The sequence below is a fragment of the Lissotriton helveticus genome, chromosome 2_1 (assembly GCF_964261635.1).
Source record: "Lissotriton helveticus chromosome 2_1, aLisHel1.1, whole genome shotgun sequence".
Classification (NCBI taxonomy): Eukaryota; Metazoa; Chordata; class Amphibia; order Caudata; family Salamandridae; genus Lissotriton; species Lissotriton helveticus.
Genome location: NC_136059.1, coordinates 727,662,769 through 727,683,273, shown reverse-complemented (window position 1 = coordinate 727,683,273; position 20,505 = coordinate 727,662,769).

Here is a 20,505-nt window from a genome sequence, read left to right as displayed (position 1 = left end):
ACCATTCGCTTTTTATGTACTAGTAACTATGCTGGTAATTTTGCTACTGATAATATGTGTACTTGTATTCTCCACCCTGCTTCTCCCCCTCCCCGCCTCCCTGCCTCACCGTAACTCCCTCCACGGCCCGCGGCTGCTTATAAGTGTTGCTAACTCTTATTCATTTACAGCATGTTAACATACTATCACCATTCACTTTTTATGTACTAGTAACTATGCTGGTAATTTTGCTACTGATAATATGTGTACTTTTATTATCTAAGGTACTACGCCTGAGAAGACGGCATTAGTAAATAAACATTTCAAATACACATGTGTTCTTCTTAACTCCATGTTCTGGTTTCTAAGAAATATATAACGACCGACTGTTCATGAGTTCCACGTATCCTGAGGTACTATAAGTTCATATTCTGGATTGTCTAAACATTGAGAGTTTGTTATATCCAATGTGACACTGTACCTAGCTTGCTAAATAGTTTTTGATTACTAACGTGAGTTTTGGGACACCCTAATTCGCCGAGGTTCCAATCCTCTGTCCACAGTTCTGTGTGAGAACAGAAACCCTGCGACAGGGGCACCCCCGACCCTTGCTGGAGCTTCATCACACTTGCGATACAACTCCAGCAATGCGCCACCTTTACGGCACAGATACATCACGCATCTGTGCTGTTTTTGCCCCGTGATGCGCCGCATTGTAAATGCAGCACACCATAGGTGACGGAACAGCGGCACAGAATGACTAACACATCCCTGGTGATGCGCCAGTCATCATAAATCTATCCCTATGCTTCTTATCTTGTTAGAGATGAACCGCCATATGTATCATCAAAGTTATTTGCATTTCCTAAATAGCGAACTTTAAGGAATAAATAGCGATTCTTTACCATTCCTAGTTTGCGATGAGCTATTTGCTAATTAGCCGAATGTAGCCCAATGAAGCCCAATGTAGCCCAATGTAGCCCAAAGATGGCCGCCAGACACACAAAAAAACAAATGTAGCCCAAATATCAGCCAGATGTAGCCCAACTATAGCCCAGTGACAGAATGACCAATCAGCTTCGCAAACCTCCGTTACGCGAAGCGGAGCGCTGTTACAGATATATATCTTTTTTTGAACGTTAATTTCTCAAAATCCACTGGAGCACATATATTGAGACCTAGCAAAGGCACATCGGGCTACCAGTCCCTAATATTTTGCCAAGTTTCGTGCAAATCCATTCAGCCGTTCGATTATTATTTTTATTATTTTTTTTTGCACTGCGGGGCCCTTTTAAAACCTCCACATCAAACCTAGGGGGTCAGCGAGGATCTACTATGCCCCCTTATAGTTATTTCCCCCTTTGTTTTGACCTCCTCTTGTCTCTCGATCCTACCGAGAGACAAGATGGCGGCCGCTACGGACTGTTTGGAATGTTGACAGACGCCGGAGAACCAATCAGCTTCGCTTCACAAAGCTCCGTTGCGCGAAAAGTCCGCGAACCAGAGCGCTAACCGGTCCGCTGTTACAGATATATATCTTTTTTTAAACGTTAATTTCTCAAAATCCACTGGAGCACATATATTGAGACCTACAAAAGGCACATCGGGCTACCAGTCCCTACAATTTTGCCAAGTTTCGTGCAAATCCATTCAGCCGTTCGGGCTAAAAGTGAGGCCAACCGCCCTATGGAAAACTCAATGTTAAAAACACGTTTTGGGACCCCCCTTTTTTCTCGGCCCCCACTGGACGAACCCCCCCCAAATTTTCGAGGGCTGCTCAGAAACAAAATGTGCCATTTTCCTGAAAATTTCAGCCGATTCCGTCCACAAACGCCAAAGTTATTAGACATAGAATTTTCAAAAAACCCATAGAGAAAAAATCCTAACTATATATACCTACTGGCGACCGCCAGTAGGTAATATATATATATATATATATATATATATACTATATTCACAAAAAAAAGGTTTAGGCAGCGTTATATTTAGGAATTGTAAGAATATCTAACATTATATGAAAGATTTTAGAAATGTATAGAAATAAACAAAGGTTAAAGGCGAGAGCGCAAGTTATAGTTACTCAATCATTGGCGCACAATATGGCATAATTAGGAGGCGTTGTCTGACCTGCGCTCTGTGACTGTACTGCCACTGAAGAAGGGAACTCGCGAAATGCTTTGGGCAGCAGTGTTATGCTTTTAATGTACTGGAAGCTGTGACTGCTCTGTACCAAGTGGGAAGCTGTTGAGGAAGAGCTGGTTTGTGCCCGAGTGCAGTCCGATTGTTGGACATTCCCCCCGAGCTGAATATCTTGGCGGCCGTCCTGCCGCCGGGCTTGCACCACCTCAGAAGAAAGGGGCTATGAAGTCCTAAAGTGAGGGGGTCTCGTTGCGGGGCACGAACCATGGATGAAGAACAGCACGCTTCCGGGGCTCATTTAGAGCTTTATTCAGCATTTATTTCAGAGCGCACTATCTGAAGAGGAAAGAACAGACTGTGCCTCCCACAATGCAACGTACTGCTCATACAGAGCGTCCAATCATTGGTGTTCGAGATGGCATAATTAGGAGGCGTTGTCTGACCTGCGCTCTGTGACTGTACTGCCACTGAAGAAGGGAACTCCCGAAACTCGTTGGGCAGCAGTTGAATGCTTTTAATGTACTGGAAGCTCGGACTGCTCTGTACCAAGTGAGAAGCTGTTGGGGAAGAGCTGGTTTGGGTATACACCCGTTACGACGCAACTTTTACTCCGCACTACCATTACAACGCGGGCATTACAACGCATGGCATTACAACGCATTGCGCTGGGGGGCGCTCTAGGATAAGAGGTAAGTTTAATTTACTATCCAACACCTTCCCTAGGGTCCACGGGGACTGGAGTTAGAATAGTAAATTATACTTACCACTATCCAGCACCCCAAAGCGCTATGCGTTGTAACGGTATTCGTTGTAAATACCGCGTTGTAATGGTACGCGGAGTAAAAGTATGCGTTGTAACGTCATACATCCGCTGGTTTGTGCCCGAGTGCAGCCCTATTGTTGGACATTCCCCCCAAGCGGAATATATATATATATATAATCTAGTGTTGCATTACCGTCAGGTATCAGTGAGCAAGGGCACGGACGTGCCCGAAACGCGTCTGAAGACATCCACCTCTATATGCATTAAATAAAGCAGCATCAACTCAAAGACCGACTCTGGCGTATTTTGTGGTCTGTGTACCTGTCTGTACGTGAAGCACTTTGGAGGCAAGTTGGAGTTCATATATATATATATATATATATATATATTACTGGAACTCGTAACACTTCTCTCTGCTTAGACACAGAATAACAAGCGTAGACCTACTGATATGTCAGCATTGTTTTATTTCAGCATATTAGTCACGACGCGTTTCGGCAGTCACTAAAAAAAGGTTTAGGTGGTGTTATATTTAGGAATTTTAATAATATCTAACATTACATGAAAGATGTTAGAAATTTACAGAAAAAAAACAAGGTTAGAGGCAAGAGCGCAAGTTATAGTTACTTAAGGGTACACGTTATAGTTACTTGAGATGACTATAACTAATGAATTTCAGTGGTTTTGTTAATTTCAAATGGTATGCCTTACATGACATTTTCATCTAACTATAATATCCCTAAACCTTTGTTGTTTTTAATGAATTTCTAAGGTTTTTTTATGTAAAGTTAGACATTCTAACAAGTCCTAACTATAACATCACTATTTCTAAGGTCTTTTAACATAATGTAAGATGTCCATCATAATGCCATGGCAAGGGGGCTGGATGCAGGGTCTGGCCTGGCATTGTCTATAGTATTGGCTACATCCAAGCTTCCTGCCCCGGCCCCCTAATCCTTGCCCTCCATTCTCAAAGTCCATACCCCTACCCCCTCTTCTATCTCTGTGTGGCCATTGTTCTACCACTGTGCTTCCTGCCTGCCTTGCACAGTTAGTTTGCTGGCCTACCCAACTCCACACTTCCCTCTGTTGTCTGATTCCATGCACATGCCCCTCTCTTCTGACCTGCATGGTCCAATGTGCTGCCACTGTCCTCCAGTTGCCCACTCCACCTGCCCTCCATTGCCTGAGTTTATGCCCCAATCATCGCCCTCCTACTTAGCCTATGTGATTAGCTTGCTGCCCCTATGCTCCTTCCCTTTGCCCTCTGTCTATGTACATGGCCCTGCTTCCTTCCTTTTGCCCTCTAGGCTCTATGGACCTGCCACTGCCCCTCCTGTCTACCCTGAGTGTTCTGGTAATCTGCAACTGCCATTTCTGCCTGCCAGCATTGCCAGATGGCTTCTGCCTGTCCCTTCCTCCCACCCTGCCTTCTATTGTTTGAGTTCCATGCCCCTATCCCCTCCCTCCTGTCCTCCATGATCCATTCTGAAGCCACTCCCTTCTGCCCTCTATGCTCTGTAGTGCTGCAACTGCTCCTCCTGATCACCAATCGTGGTCTCTTGTGAAGCCCCTACCCACTTCTGCTGTCCTCTCCTGTCTGTGTTCAGCCCCTATCTCTCCCTTCTGACCTCCATGGTATTTTGTGCAAGGCCCTGCACCCTCCCTCTTGCCCATCATTGCCGTTGTGTTGCCACTAACCATCCATCTTGCTGTGTATGGTCTTTTGTGCTGACATTACCTCTCCTACCTGCTATGTGAGATGAGTTTGCTCCACTAACTCCTTCCCACCTTCTCTCTGTTGTTTCTGTGTATGTCACAATAGTCTCCGTTATCCTCCATGGTGTGTTTCCAGTGCCCATTCTGCCTTCCCTTCATGGTCAGCTTTCTGCTCCTGCTGTATCCCCTTGCCCCCTTGTCATCTGCCCTTTGTTTTCCATGCATCCATTGGCATGGCCTTGCCCCCTCTCTCCTGCCTTTCATTGTCCATTGTGCTGGAACTGTCCCTCCTGTCTGTTTGGTATGGTCAACTTTCCACCCTTTCCTCTTTCCCCTCTGCTCTCTGTTGCCCATGTGCATAGGCCTTTACCCTCCCTATTGCTTTCCATGGTCTGTTGTGCTGTGCCTGCCCTACTGCTTCCTCTGGGTGGTGTATAGTGCTGCTACAGCCCCTGCCCCCTGCCCTGAAATATCAGTTTGGTGCCCCAGCCCACCTCCCATCTGCCCTCAATGTTCCGGATCCATGTTCCTATCCTATTCCTCATGCTCTCTGTGGTCCAATTTGCCATATATGCCAACATCTTGAAAAAGAAATCTGGGGAATTGATTTTTCCTATTGATTTACTTTGAAAAAGATTAGATTTTAGGCAGGTGATGGCTAAAATGAAGCCCTGTTGGACTTAAAAACATCTCCTACCTGAATCAGGTCTGTTGGAATGTATGGTTGTACTGCCACTGCCTCTCCCGTGTGCCCTCAATGGTCTTTTGTATTGCCTCAGCCTCTTTTGCCCATCCTGCATCATTGGTTTGTTGCCCCTACCCCCTTTCCTTTGCCTTCCATGATCTGTTCTGCTGCCACCTCCCCTCCCTCCTGCCTAGCATGGTCAACCTGCTGCCTCTGCCCCTCCTCAATGTCCTCTAACTATTCGAGTCCATGCCTCTGACCTCTGCCTCCCTACAGTGCTCAACATGTGCAAGCCTGAAGTCATCTAGCTGTAATGTAATAACATAAGCATTTCCTTTAGAAATTATAGAAATGAGGAGGGCTTTTCACATAGAAATTATGGTCAGTGCTCTAAACAACTAAAATGAAGACACATTGCCTGAGTTCTCAATTAGAGGCAAAACGCTTTAAAATTATTTGTTATATTTATGTTTTTTTTATCCAGTTGATCACTTGATTACTTATTGCACTAAGGGGAGAGGATGTGGCATTACGGCAAGATATGTGACTTTGCGTCTGGGTAACAAAGTTTGAGATTTGGCATCAGTGCAACATTCTGTAATTCTGTGCAAATCACTTACTATCTCCAAAATGAATTTATCCTTGTGTAATCTAAGTGATGTTCATGTAAAGTACTCCAGTACCTTTGGGTCAAGTCTGTGCTCTATTGTGACATATAACTACAAATACAATTTAAAAAATTTGCGTTTTGCACACTTCTATCATTGGGTTATACTTGGGCTATATTTTGTTGATGCGTGTGCTACATTTGGGCTCTTCTTTCTCTGGTGGCCATCTTGGGAGACTTTTTTGTTATGAAGCTCCCTAATTAAAAATATTATCCTTAGAAAACATTTGTTTAGGTACCACAGTAACGCAGTACTCCCACACTACTTTGTGGTTTGTGGTTTTTTACCTGCTGCTAGGTCTTTCCCCGCTTGTTCTTGGATATTTGAGGTACCAAGGAAAACTATATATTTCTGAAATGGGAACAAAATATGGAATTTAGAAGCAGGGGTTATTTGCACATCTCCAACATTGTGGGTACCCATACAAGCATGTGAATTTCAAGGGAATTTTTCAAAATAACTTCTTTTTTACAAATTGTTGTACATTCGTAATGCAGAAATGCAAAGAAACTCAACTGTTTATACCACTTGTTCTACTTATTCTGCCTTCCCCTATATTTCCCGATAAAAAATTGTACCTCACTTGTGTAGGTAGGCCTAGTGACAGGAACGGCCCAACACACAATGTGAACACATTAAATGTTTCCAGTAAAAACTGACCCTTGTTTTTCAATATGTCTAGCTGTGGATTTCGGACCCTAGCTCACCTAGAAAAACTATACATTTTTGAAAACTAGACACCTAAGGAAATCCAGGATGGGGTGACTTGTGTGGCTCTCACTAGGTTCTGTTACCCAGAATCCCTTGCAAACCTCAAACTTTGTAAAGAAAAACAAATGTTCCTGATATTTTTGTGATGAAAGTTCTGGAGTCTTTGGGGAGCGACAAACTTCCACCTACCCAGCATTTCCAGAAATCTCCTGATAAAAATAGTACCTCACATGAGTGGGTAGGCCTACTACCCGAACAGGAAATAGCCCAAAACGCAACATGAACACATCACATTCTTCCAGGGAAAACTGATCCTTTTATCACAATGTGCCTAGCTGTGGATTTTGGACCCTAGCTCTGTCACCACCTAAAGAAACCTAGCAAACCTATGCATTTTTGAAAACTAGACATCAACTGTAATTCAGGGTAGAGTGACTTGTGTGGCTCACACCAGGGTCTGTTACCCAGAATCCCTTACAAACCTCACACTTTGTAAAACAAAATCATATTTTTGTGATGGAAAGTTCTTGAATCTGTGGGGAGCCACAAACTTCCACCCACCCAGCATTCCACAAAGTCTCCTGATAAAAATGGTACCTCACTTATGTGCGTAGGCCTGGTACCCATGACAGTACATGGCCCAAAACACAACGTTGACACACAACATTTTTCCAGTGAAAACTGTCCCTTTTTTCGCAATGTGCCTAGCTGTGGATTTGAGACCCTAGCTCAGCCGACACCTAGGAAAATCTAGCAAATCTGTGCATTTTTAAAACTAAACACCCAAGTGGAATCCAGGATGGTGTGACTTGTGTGGCTCTCACTAGGTTCTGTTACCCAGAATCCCTTGAAAACCTCGAACATTGTAAAAAAAAACATTTTCATCACATTTCTGTGATGAAAATTTCTGGAATCTGAGAGGAGCTGCAAACCTTAATCCAGCATTCCCCAAAGTCTCCCACAAAAAATGGCACTTCAGCAGTGTGGGTAGACCCAGTACCAGCCACAGGAAATGGCCCAAGACGTAACATGGACACATCAAATTTTTCCAGTGATAATGGACACTTTTTTCATAATGTGCGTCAGCTCTTAATTTTGGACCCTAGCTCTGCCAGCATTTACGGAAACCTAGCAAACCTATGCATTTTTGAAAACTTGATATCTAGGGAAATACAGGATGGGGCGGCTTGTGTGGCTCGTTCCAGGTTCTGTTACCCAGAATACCTAGCAAACCTCAAACTTTGTAAAAAGAAAACATATTTTCCTTACATTTCTGGGATGGAAAGTTCTGGAGTCTGCATGGAGCCACAAACACCCACCCACTCATCTTTCCCAAAGTCTTCTGATAAAAATGGTGCCTTACTTGTGTGGGTAGGCCAAGTACCCACAGCCAGAAATGGTCCAAAACCCAAAGTGGACACATCACATGTTTCCACAGAAAATGAATCCTTTTTTGCAATGTGCCTAGCTGTGGATTTGGAACACTAGCTCAGCCAGCACCAAGGGAAATCTAGAAATCTAACAATTCTGTACATTTTTTTAAAACTAGATACCAAGGGGAATGCAGTATGGGAATCCAGGACGAGGTGACTTGCGTGGCTCTCAACAGGTTCTGTTACCTAGAATCCTTTGCAAACTCAAACTTTGTCAAAAAAACACATTTTCCACACATTTCTGTGACATTTGTGTGGATCCACAAACTTCCACCAACCCAGCATTCCCCAAAGTCTCCTGATAAAAATGGTACCTCACTTGTGTGGGTGGGTGAAGTAACCACACCCGCAGTCGGAAAAGGGCCCAAAACGTATTGTAGAGACATCAAAATTACCTACTACAAAATGACCTGGTTTTGCTAGGGGGTCACCTGCGTTTTTGGTCGTGGGCTAGGGAAACCTACCTAAATCTGAAATTTCTGAAAACTAGACAGCCTGTGGAGTCCAGGGAGGTATGGCTTGCATCGATCCCTCAATGGTTTCCTACCCGGAAGCCCTGCAAACCTCAAATTTAGCTTAAAATGTATCATTATAGCAGTTGCCATCAAGGGACTTGTAGACCAATATGAAGACATTGATGGGTTCCTTATCAAGCCCATTAAAAAAATGAAACCCAAGAATTTCTTCAACTCTTCCAGATTTGTGGGAGTCCACCGGGTAGCTCTAGAGTGGGACCTAAGTCTGGCACTGTTGTCCCTCAAATACTGTTCAGCATACAAATTCGTCTGCTTAACAATCTCCGCCAAAAACACATCATCCATAAACAATTGAAAAATATGTATAGGTAAACAGTTTTCAGTATCCACTCAACACCCTGTGAAATCAGTAAAGTTTGGCAATGCTGGCTGCACCATGCCTGGCACAACCCAGTGGTCAGCTATTTTAATGGGAAGCCTTACATCCTAAGGCTGCAGTCCAGATGCCTCTTGCTGCACTATCGGACCATCAATGTCCTCCTCTAAAAAAGGCATTTGCACTAAGAGTGGCTTCATCATCTGATGGTTCATCTCAGACAGAAAATTCACTGCCAGAATCTTTCACTCCCTCCTCTGCCTCAGATGAAGAGTCAGTCTCTGAACCATGGTCAGGGGAAGACTCAAGAATCATACCAACAACCTGCTGAGCAGTCAGCCAGTGGCTAGATATAATCCTTACTATGAAAGGAGACTTCGCAAACAAGTCAACAACAACCAACACTGTGCAAAATAAGTAATAAACCAAGTGTGGCTTTCTATATACTCAAAAACTATACGAATCACTTACCAGAGACAGCTACACTTACCAGCACCTACTCTGCAGACACAAGAAAAAACAACGATATCCACTAGAAAGAGAAAACAGAACAAATTACCCACAAGACAACTAAATACACATCAAGCACAAATGGAAAAATATTTTCACACTCAATAAAACAGAAGCCAAACATACTGCTATTATTACACCGTTTACAAAAACACATTCATTCAGGGAACGGAAAATCATTTAGAGTAAATAGTACAAAAAACATTTTCTTACCAAACACATGGTGATCCTTGCCCGAAGGATCGCACCCATGCAATAAAAAAAATCCCTGGGTCTAGTGGAGTTTTCTGCCTAGAAAGACCAAAGAACCACCTGATCTGTCACCGGGAGGAGAGGGGCAGAAAACAGCTGAAAGAAATATTTCTCCTTTTGAAATGACCCTTGCCCAAGGGGTTGCTTCCATTTGCAATAAAAATAGATTCCTGGTGCCTAGTGGGGTTTTTCACACCCCCGCCTTCCCCGGGGGCAGAAAGGCCAAGAAAACAGGCCTATCTGTCCCATACTCATAATTTACCCCGCTTGGAAGTGACCTTTGCCCAACGGGTCGCTTTCATTTCACACCAACAAATCCCTGGTACCTGGTGGGGGCATTCATGCTGCAAGATTGTGACCCCATGCGTGATCGTGCAGCAGGAATGCCCTGCAAAGAGACATCAGTGGAGAGTAGAAACTATTTCTCCTATCCAGATGCCTCGATGCACGGAGAAACCCCCCTACCCCAGGAGTTGAAAAACACCTACCTGCATCACCAGATGCCTGGAAGCAAATGGCTTCCAGCACGTCCGGCTGCGCCTGGTGACGTTGGTGCGAGTTGTGTGCGCTGATGTCATAGGATTGCCAGGAGGGGCAGGGTGGCAGCGCCCATCCCTGTTTGGGGTGGTTAGATGGGCTGCCCACGGGGGGAGCGCCAGCGCTTCCCCCAAGGGTGAGTGCCATGACAGAACGGTTCCATCATGAGCACACGCCCACTGTGGCTCATGATGGAACCGTCCCGTCATTAGCATAGAAGGGGTTAAAACAATTTTCCAGAGACTTATAAATATTGTGCTCTATCTATTACTACTAAAGTGGTAATAGCTAGGGCACAATACCAAGCCCAATACTTATCTACATCGCAAGGCGTAATGCACAATACTGGGACAGTGTACTAAAATCAACATGCCTGCCTTTAATTTTTGTAAATCCCAAAGCGAAAGGTAGCCCACTAGGGTTCGTCGTGGTCTGGGAGCAGAGGGGAATGAGCCAAACTATATGAATAGAAAGAACTCCCACCCGACCAATATATTTTCACTGGCGGCTAACAATAGCTCTATCGGCTGCCATTGCTATACAGATCAATTAAATATCCATTTGTGTTTAAAATAAATTTTATTGTTCAATTCATTTTCAACTGTATGTGAAGGACAACTTTTAATATAAAAATATTTATTTCTATCAATTATACAAAAGACATGAGAGCAAATCAACAATTCTTTTTCTAAAGTGCAGATATACACAGAGAAACAATTGTTACATACATGACATATTTGACGAATATCATCTCATTAAAGTTTGCTTGCATATGAAAAACAAACAGTAAATCCCTATACTGTGCCCACACTCACATCCTAACCTGTCATACCAAGCCACACTAGCACACACACATCACATACAGACACTTCCCAGCCATAATCAGCATACACTTATGGAGAAAACCCTTCATGAATGTCCATGATTGTGTTGCCAGCTGGGAACCAATGCAATCAGGTCAACTCACATATCAGTGGAGATTGTTAATTATGTCCACCTTCATCAGGAACACCCTTTCTGGATTATTTTAAAGGTAAGTAGTAGGGGATCTGAAAACAAAATGTATAGCATCACGAGGGGTGCCCCAATATCATAAAATAATTTTACATGTTCCTCAGAGTGGTGAGTACTACTCCAACACCTGTGTGCTGACGAAGAAAAGGCCCATCACCATTTAGACTAGCAAAACGATGTGAAAAAGCTAATCATTAAAGTTTAGACAAGAGACATATTAAAGATGATAGATAAAACGGTTTTGTACACGTGATGTGACCACCGTGGTTGAAAACCCTAACAGGAGGTGAGTATGCATAAGTCCTATAATTGTGAAGAATAACCTCACACATGCAAAAACAAGAATCCCTTAGTGTTTGGGGTGACAGACATAGTATATGGCCACCACCATGTGCAATAACTGACCATATAAGACAGTACATGGCATCGAGGGTGTTGATCTTCGCTTTCCTGAATACAATAATATGATTGCCATCTCTTTGGTGAGTCAGTGCAAATGGATACAAGTCCAACTCTAGTCTGACCATGAGCCTGGAAAAAAGCACTGATTAGGGCTACTCGAGAAGATATATGGTAGTATTTAATCAATTAAATATATAGTAAATTTTGCTTACTGTGAAGCTATGAATGCAGCTTCCACTATTGATAAAAAATAGGAGGGTAGCTGTGGAGAGAGTGCCTCCTGGGCTACATATTTTTCTTATTCAACCATTTGTGGTGGCAAGTCGTTATGTTGTTTGGATGTGCACTCCTGGGTATGAATTCCTTTAAATATAAATGCAGTATTTGTTCTAAGAGTGAAGAAGAAAATTAATTTTGTGTTGTTCACCAACAGTGGCACACGTTCCAATGATGGACAGAGTTCACAAGCTATGTCTGCAGCTAACGTTTGATTATACTCAAGTGTGTTAACCATGTCAACATGCCCGATATGCCAGGTGTAAGACCCCCAACATCCTTTGAGTTCTTAACGCATGGGCCTGAACTATTGGTAGCCGTATAGTAAAAACATATAGGTCAGGTGGGAGTACTTTCTAATAATATAATTTGACTTTTGTAAAGCCAATGATTACCTAATCAGCTAATGACTTGTGATAACTATATACCATGGTACTATGGCAAAATACCCCCACTTTTTGCAACAATAGTGCAATAACAAATGTAACTAACTTTAATCGTACATTACTTACCTGCCCTACACAAAGTAGACATTTGTGCACAATATTATGTAATTCTGCCAAATTTAAAGAAAACACAACTCCTGTTTTTAACACAATGGAAAAGTGAATGATAAGCATGTTTTAGGGCCCCCATTTTTCTTAGCAGCTCCTTCAACCCTGCAAAACCTTTACTCCTTCCTCAATTAAATCAGTGGAAGACGTCTGCTAAACTGTGTTGAAATTCCAGAAATGATTGCAAAGGTATTTGGGTATAAAAACTTTAAAAATCCATAGGCTGATAATATATATAATTTTCAATTTCAAAATAAAAACCTTAATCTATTACTACTTCATGAAGTGATAATAGGTATTGTAGATATATATAGACAAGTCAGCCAAACACAGACCTTACAATAATGCAAATTTGTCAAAAATGCAACATAGCTGATTTTTACCTTTGGCCATCAACCAAGTACATTATCAGTTCTAAGCCCCATGTACAGTGTTCTACACAGAACTTTGAAAGATATACCATAGCACAATACATAACTACAAGCAGAGGGGAGTAAAAGTTCATCAGTCAATTGAAATATAGTGTAACACCAAATGGCTACACTAGAACCCAAGTCAACAACCAATCAAAAGTTAGTCAAGTTTATTACAAGTTCAAAAATAGTTTTACATACACAAATCTTAACATGAGAGTATAAATATACAGAGGAATCAGAAGAAAGCCAAACCCTCTAAAAACGAGCACTCAGTGGAACATGACAAGAAAAATAAGTTCTATGAAGATTATGCATTAGATGAGAAAATAAAAGTAGTAGTTCCCCTGCATCAGCACATTTTCTATATACAGCATTTAGTTCTAACTATCCCTAGAGAAAAAGAGAAAGGGCGTCAGCTGGTAGAGCCTTCCTAAGCAGTCATTCCACCATGAGGCATGGAGCCACAAACAAAGAAAAGTAGCACAATAGCACTCAGATGCTCTCTGTCAAGATGAAAAGCAGGCATGGGGTGTCTGTCCCTCTCTACAAGGCATCATATACTCAAAGTTGTATTCAGTAAATGTCCCATATTGCTTTTCTCTCATGTGCTCTACAATGGGCTCAGCCACAAACTTTTCCATGAAGTAGACTCCCTTCACAGCATTCTCCATGCACGCTACTCTGTGGCAGTCCATCCCTTGTTCTTTTCTCCTTCTCCCATCTGAAAACACCTCCCTCCACTTTATCGTCCCCAAGCCAGGCTAACTGCAAGTTCTTCTTTCTGCAGCCTTGTTTAATAGAACAATACCCCTATGTTGTCGACCTGAAATGCAACCGTGAGACAGAAAGCATTCTACAAAACTCACATAAGAACTTGAACATTCATTTCAGAAATGAGGACATTTCAAATATGCTTCAAATTGGGGCCTACAACTTAGGCTAAAATAATAAATTCACCATGCGGTGTGTGTGTTTGAAATTACATAAACTATCAACAATCAATAGGAAGAATTCCTTTAACTACATTAATATGTGTCTTTCATCTACATCATTAGCCTAGGAAACCATCTAACACAATTAATACATCACTGAATCACATTCACTAATGAGGCCTACAAACGTATTTCATTGGTTACATTTCCCAGCACGAATTGTATGATTTAATTATTAAACTTTGCATTGGAATGTAATAATTTCATAAAACATGTCATTTGCTTTATGTTTCTTCTAGCATCTAATTTTCTTATACCATAAATAATATGTGAGTGTGTTCTACAAGCGATTACACTGCACTCCTAATACATACCCTATGCAGGATACAAATTTTCCATTCCATCAGTCCCCTCGCTGATGATGTTAAGTCAACTAGCTCATTAGATAAGCCTATCAATGATCATTTTAGGAAAGGTGGTTAATCAGAAGAACCAATCTAAAAAAGATGTGGTTGCCATTCTCCCTTGTCTAAACTTCTCTATATGCCTCAGATTGTTGTAATAGCTGTCCTTCAGCCTCTCAATTTATTTGTCTTTTTCCCTCTGAGCTCTTTCACTTTGTATCACTTTATACCACTTATATCTTCTCACCATACCAATCAAGACAATGACAAAGATGGAGGTAATCACTATAGGCCACACAATATAACTAAACATTCCACATCCTAGACTTGCAAACCACCTTCCAATTGCACCTTAACCCTTGTTCAACCTTATCCAAAACACCTTCAGTAGCTAAGTCTTTCAATTCTTGAAGTATGTTTGTTATGTTACTAATGTGCCTCTACAAGTCTTAACTCCTATTGGGGATGTAAGTAAAGTACAACACTGTTGGAACTTCAGCATTTAGCAAACTCCTCCTTCTTTTGCAAGCAAAACATCTAAAACAATCCAGTTCTGCATCACCATAGTCCTGATCAAAACCTTCTCGCAATCTATGAGCAAAAGAGATCTAGCAGTGTCAGTAGATAGCTTCTCAATTATGGTAGACAATTTCCTAATTTCAATACCATTCAGTGCCATTCCCAAACTGAGTATTATGGCTCCTAAGAAGTCTCCCACAACTTCTCCAGCAATCAGTCTACATTTCTGTCGAAGGTTCACTTATACGCTTAAGACTTAAGTCCTCCAAATCCACCACATGTTATATCTTAGCAAACAGCAAGATAACAGGTACCATACCACTTGCAAGACATCCTCAAACATGTCTTCTGTCCACATACAAAAGAGATTTCTGGTATAAAATAGGCAGTGTAATCCGAAAACAATTTCAATGGGCCATGAATGAAAACGTATGATCAAATTTGCTCTTTCGCCCAAACATTGGACTATATCTGCTCTCAGCCTTCTGGATGCACAGTCTCCCCCTGTGTAGCCAGTCTAAAGCTAGTGGCCCTGAACTCCCTGTGGCACGGTGGTCTAACTCATCTTTTGTCGAGTAAGGAGATGTGTAGGGTTTATTCCTCTCCCTCTCTACAACTCTATATCTATCTTGTACTTGATCTATGAACTACTTTTCTACATCAGTTAATGTACACGGTTAATTGTGTCTGTGCGCATAAGCAGTGTCTAACATAATGGTGGGCACAGAATATTTCCCTATCATTTCAATTGTCTTCTTTGCATCATAATTTTTAAAGTGCTTGCAGATGTCATGAGAAGTGTGGCTCAGTGGTTAGAGCCGCAGACCCTGATGCAGAGGTCTAGCCTGGGACCAGGGTTCAATTCCCTGCATCGGCGGGTCTTGGGCTCAAAATTCCACGGACCTGATAATTCTCGCCTCGGTGCCTATTCCAATCATGGAGTGCAACTCTGGGCAATAGCTTGCTTAATCTCCACAATGGCCCCCACAACGCTAAGGATGCCTGGCCCCTACCTTGGGGGTGCCCAGGAGTGGACACCTCACAGGGAAAGCCAGGATGGGTTCCACAGCGGTATTTGTGCAAGCGCCTTGAGACCCCTGTGGGTGAGTAGTGCGCTATACAAGTATCAATTTACAAGAATCAAATTTACCCCTGGACTGTAGTAAGGTCCTTAGGTGCAATACATCATTACACAGATGTACGACTGCTGTGCAAACTCTTTTGTATCCCATAAAAAATGCACCCTTATCCTGTGCATCCAGCCCTGCCTAGTGTTGTGTTTTACAGTGAATTAGTCAAAATCATTGCGTGACATCTGTTTGGTTATTAAATTCAATATGTATCACCTTTGCATATTTTGCTAAAGGAAACTCTGTAAATCTTTGCTAAAGAAACTCTGTAAATCTTTGCTATGCTTTGAGGAAAGCTTTGTGTTTCAGGTTCGTGTGCTGAATAGCACATAAAGTGGTGAAGAACTCGAGCACTGAAATGCTCATGAAGAGAACGCAGTTTGCTTTGACTGGACGTTGCTTCGCGTTTAACCATGTGCGAAGTGGCAGTCATTAGGGTGCGGTTCGGGTGTGGCAGGAGTATAAAAGCCACACCCGAGCTTCCAGAAGGTGCTTAGCTCTCTGTCTGCAGTCGCGTCCACAGCAATTCTACTTACCCGAAGTTTCTGGATTTCCTGGATTCCGACTTCAGCATTTCAACCTCATGCATCATCTGAAAGAGAAAAAGAAAGCTAAGTGACTTTTCAATTCTTCTAAGCATAAGGCGCCCACCACAAGACAGCACTAGTAAAGCGCGCCCAAGAAGGACAATTTTTGGACACTCTTTTTGTATTACATAATGACAACTTTAAAGCACCATTGTGTATTAGTAGTAAAACGGTTTAAGCTAGGTTATGGTAACATTTTCAAAAAAAGGTTTCTGTGTCTTTTGATGTATTTTCTATTTTAAAGGAACAGGCATTGAGTAATGAGTAGAGGAAATCAAAGAGGCATAAAAAGGAGTATGTTTGTAAAAGCAGAGACAGGATGTTAAAAGTTAGATAATTAAGAGTTGGTATCTTATGAATATAGGAATTGAAGGATTTATATACATCGGTTTCTATTTACAAGAAAAGAAGAATCATCAGACAACATCATACGGACACATCTGATATGACTCCACTTACAAGACAACAATCGGGGTGACTACACTTAAGAAGGCTTCCTCCATCACACTACCTCACCAGGACGATAGTAACATTCCTGTAGAATTGGAGGTAGGACATTTACACTTTTTAACTCACCTGAATACTACATTAGGGATTGCAGAGCTAATAATAAGTCCCATAGGACGTATTCCTTAAAAGCATTTCTTGTTGCCTCGCAGGTCGACAACAGGAATTCATAAGCGTCCGAGTCCGGCCCTCCTCCCTAGTTTCTGTTTTGTAACCGTAGTGTTTGTACAAATCTCATGTTATATTCTAAGGGATTCTGGGAGGTTGGCTCATAGCGTCTCTGCGAAATCCACCACTCACCTTACAGGTAAGAAACCACATCTTGCAGGTAAGAGTGATTGGTAACCTGACAGAAGGCTAAGCAAATGTATACATTTCGCCCAGACGCTATGGATCATCCATCACAGATCTCGCTACAGCAAATTGCTGCTCTTCTAGCAGATAATAAAGCAGAAAATGCAGAATTGCGCAAAGATATTTCCGTTTTACAAGCCAATATGCCCACCCCACTTCAGACACAACTAGAGCACAGCCCTCGAGTTTCCCTTCTGCAAATAAACCTATATAAAAACCATCGATCCTTCAACCTCACATGCAAAAGTTACTGAGCAGTGGCACTGAAGCATTACCCACACAAATCCAAGTTGTTACTCCGGTGCCAGTTCCTTTAGCGCCCCAGAGAGATTTTACAGGGATAGCAGTAAGTTTACGATATTTTTGAATCAATGTCATCTTCATTTTGTAGCAAAACCTACTACTTTTCCAGATGACTCCGCCACAGTAGCTTTCAATCTATCCTACTTAGGCGGGGACGCAGCTTTATGGTCCGTGCCTATTGTTGAACAGAACAATCCTATTCTTTATGACCTTAGACGTTTCAAAGACACAATGAAAAAACTATTTGCAAAGCATGTATTCGTGCAGACCACAAGTTATTAAACCACAAGCAAGGATCTTCTGATCTTTTGCATTATATTTCAGCATTCAACAGATTAGTGATCGAGGCTGCATGGCCTGAGGAAAAACGTGTATCCTTATTTTACAGAGGGCTTAAGGATGAATTAAAGGACATGGTTACTCAAATTTTGGACCCTCCAACTGATTGTGGGAATTCATAGACCTTGTAGCTAAACTAAACCATTGTTTATCTGAACGAAGGGGTGAGAGAGGAAGGACCGATCATAAAATATTCAAATTCAAAGAAAGATTCGCTAATAAACCTGAGTTAGTCAACAAAACAGATTTAGGGGAACCCGTGAAGATTGGAACCTTGAGAGGTCCATTTACCAAAGAAGAAAAAGAGAAACATAGAAAGCTAAATCAATGTTTATATTGCGGAAAGGCTGGACATTACTTAAGGGAAAGTCCCACTAAACCTGCAAAACCCAGAGTTACAGTAAATGACGTGGTTGTTTCTCAACCGTCGGAAAACTAGCATACTCGACAAACAACGAGGTCTGTTTTTCGAGTAAGCAATCTAGCTTGTCCTCCACTACCCCAACAACACCACAGTGCCATATCATTATTGGAGTTTTGCTACAGTCACATGAAGATAAAACCATAGATTCTGGAGCCACTGGCAATTTTATTGACGCACAATTAATGCATACATTAGGTTTGAGTAGAGTACTTTAAAAAAAACAGAAATTGTGCGAGCAGTAGATGCAAAGGAGTTAACCTCCGGACCTATAAAATACCATACTGAGACTCTACCATGACATGTTCCACAAGACATAGTGAAAGTATCTTTTTTGACAGTATAGATGCCCCTCAATTTTGCTTGATACTAGGAATCCCTTGGCTGGTGTTGCAGAACCCTCATATTGACTTGTCACAAAAGACTGTTCTATTTAAATCAGAACAATGTGTTTCCAATTGTTTACAACATCAAGTGCTTGAACATTTAGTCCAAGGTTATGACTTTCCTATGGAATCAAAGAATGTATTATTACTAGAGGGAGTTCCTCAAGAATATGATGATCTCATAGATGTTTTTGATAAAAAAAGGCAAACACTCTACCACCACATAGGGACTACGACTGTCGCATTGACTTGACTCCTGGTGCCACATTACCATGTAGTCGTATTTATGCCCTAACTGAATCTGAGAATGAACATTTGCGTAATTACTTAGATGATTATCTTGCCAATGGTTTTATTAGACACTCCAAGTCACCGGTTTCTTCAGCTCCTTTTTATTCTGAAGAAGGGCGGTGAATTGCGTTTGTGCATCGATTATCGTGCAATTAATAGTGTAACTGTTAAGAACCGATATAGCTTACCATTAATTCCAACATTATTGGACCAAATCAAAGACGCAACCATTTATACAAAACTGGATTTACGTGGAGGTTACCATCTAGTACGAGTCCGAGAGGGCGACGAATGGAAAACAGCCTTCTGTACCAAATTTGGCCTCTATGAATATCAAGTAATGGCCTTCGGACTCTGCAATGCCCCGGCCGCATTCCAGTTTTTTATAAATGAAGTCTTAAGGGATTTTCTGGATATATGTTGTGTGGTATATATTGATGACATATTGATATATTCAAAATCCACAGAAGAACCTGTAGAACAAGTAAGAGCCATTCTCCAACAACTTAAAAAAATTCATTATACTTAAAGCTAGAGGAAAGCATGTTTCATGTTACCAAAGTTGATTTTTTGGGCTATATTATTAGCCCATCTGAACTTGAAATGGACACCAAGAAAAGTCAAGCTATTTGTACTTGTCCTAGTCCTTCGTGTGTAAAGCAAATTCAAAGTTTTGGGGGATTTTCAAATTTCTATAGGCGATTTCTTCCTAACTTTTCTCAGCTTATCACCCCGATGACTCGACTGTTAAAGAAAACTGTGAAATTTGAGTGGAATACAGAAGCTGAGCAATCTTTTCAGGCTTTGAAAACAAAATTCACTTCTTCCCCCATTCTGATGCATCTGGATCCTTCTCACCCATTTATAGTTGAGGCAGATGCTTCACAATATGCCATTGGAGGCATTCTGTCTCAAAGAAACAAAAATTCTAGTCAGATGCACCCCATATCCTACTATTCTAGAAAATTGTCCCCTGCAGAACAAAATTATTCAATCTCTAATAGAGAATTGTTAGGTATAAAGGCTGTTTTTGAAGAATGGCGACATTACTTGTTAGGTGCTCATCACCCCATTACTATTTACATTGACCATCGAAATTTACAAACTTTATGATCAGCTAAAAGCCTTTCAGCTCGTCATTTAAGATGGACTTTGTATTTTAATGACTACAACTTCATTATCATTTACAGACCAGGGAAAGAAAACAATAAGGCAGATGGTCTCTCTCGTATCGGAATGACTGATGACACAAGTTTAACACATATACCAAAAAGAAGGGGGGATCTGGGAGCTGTTCAAGGTCCAGTGTCCATGCTCCCTAGACTACGTATAAACCACCAGGAAGACAACTGATCCTATGGCCAGGTGCAAACAATCACCTATGACCTTAAAAAATAATAAAGAAAGAAGAGTAAAAAGAAT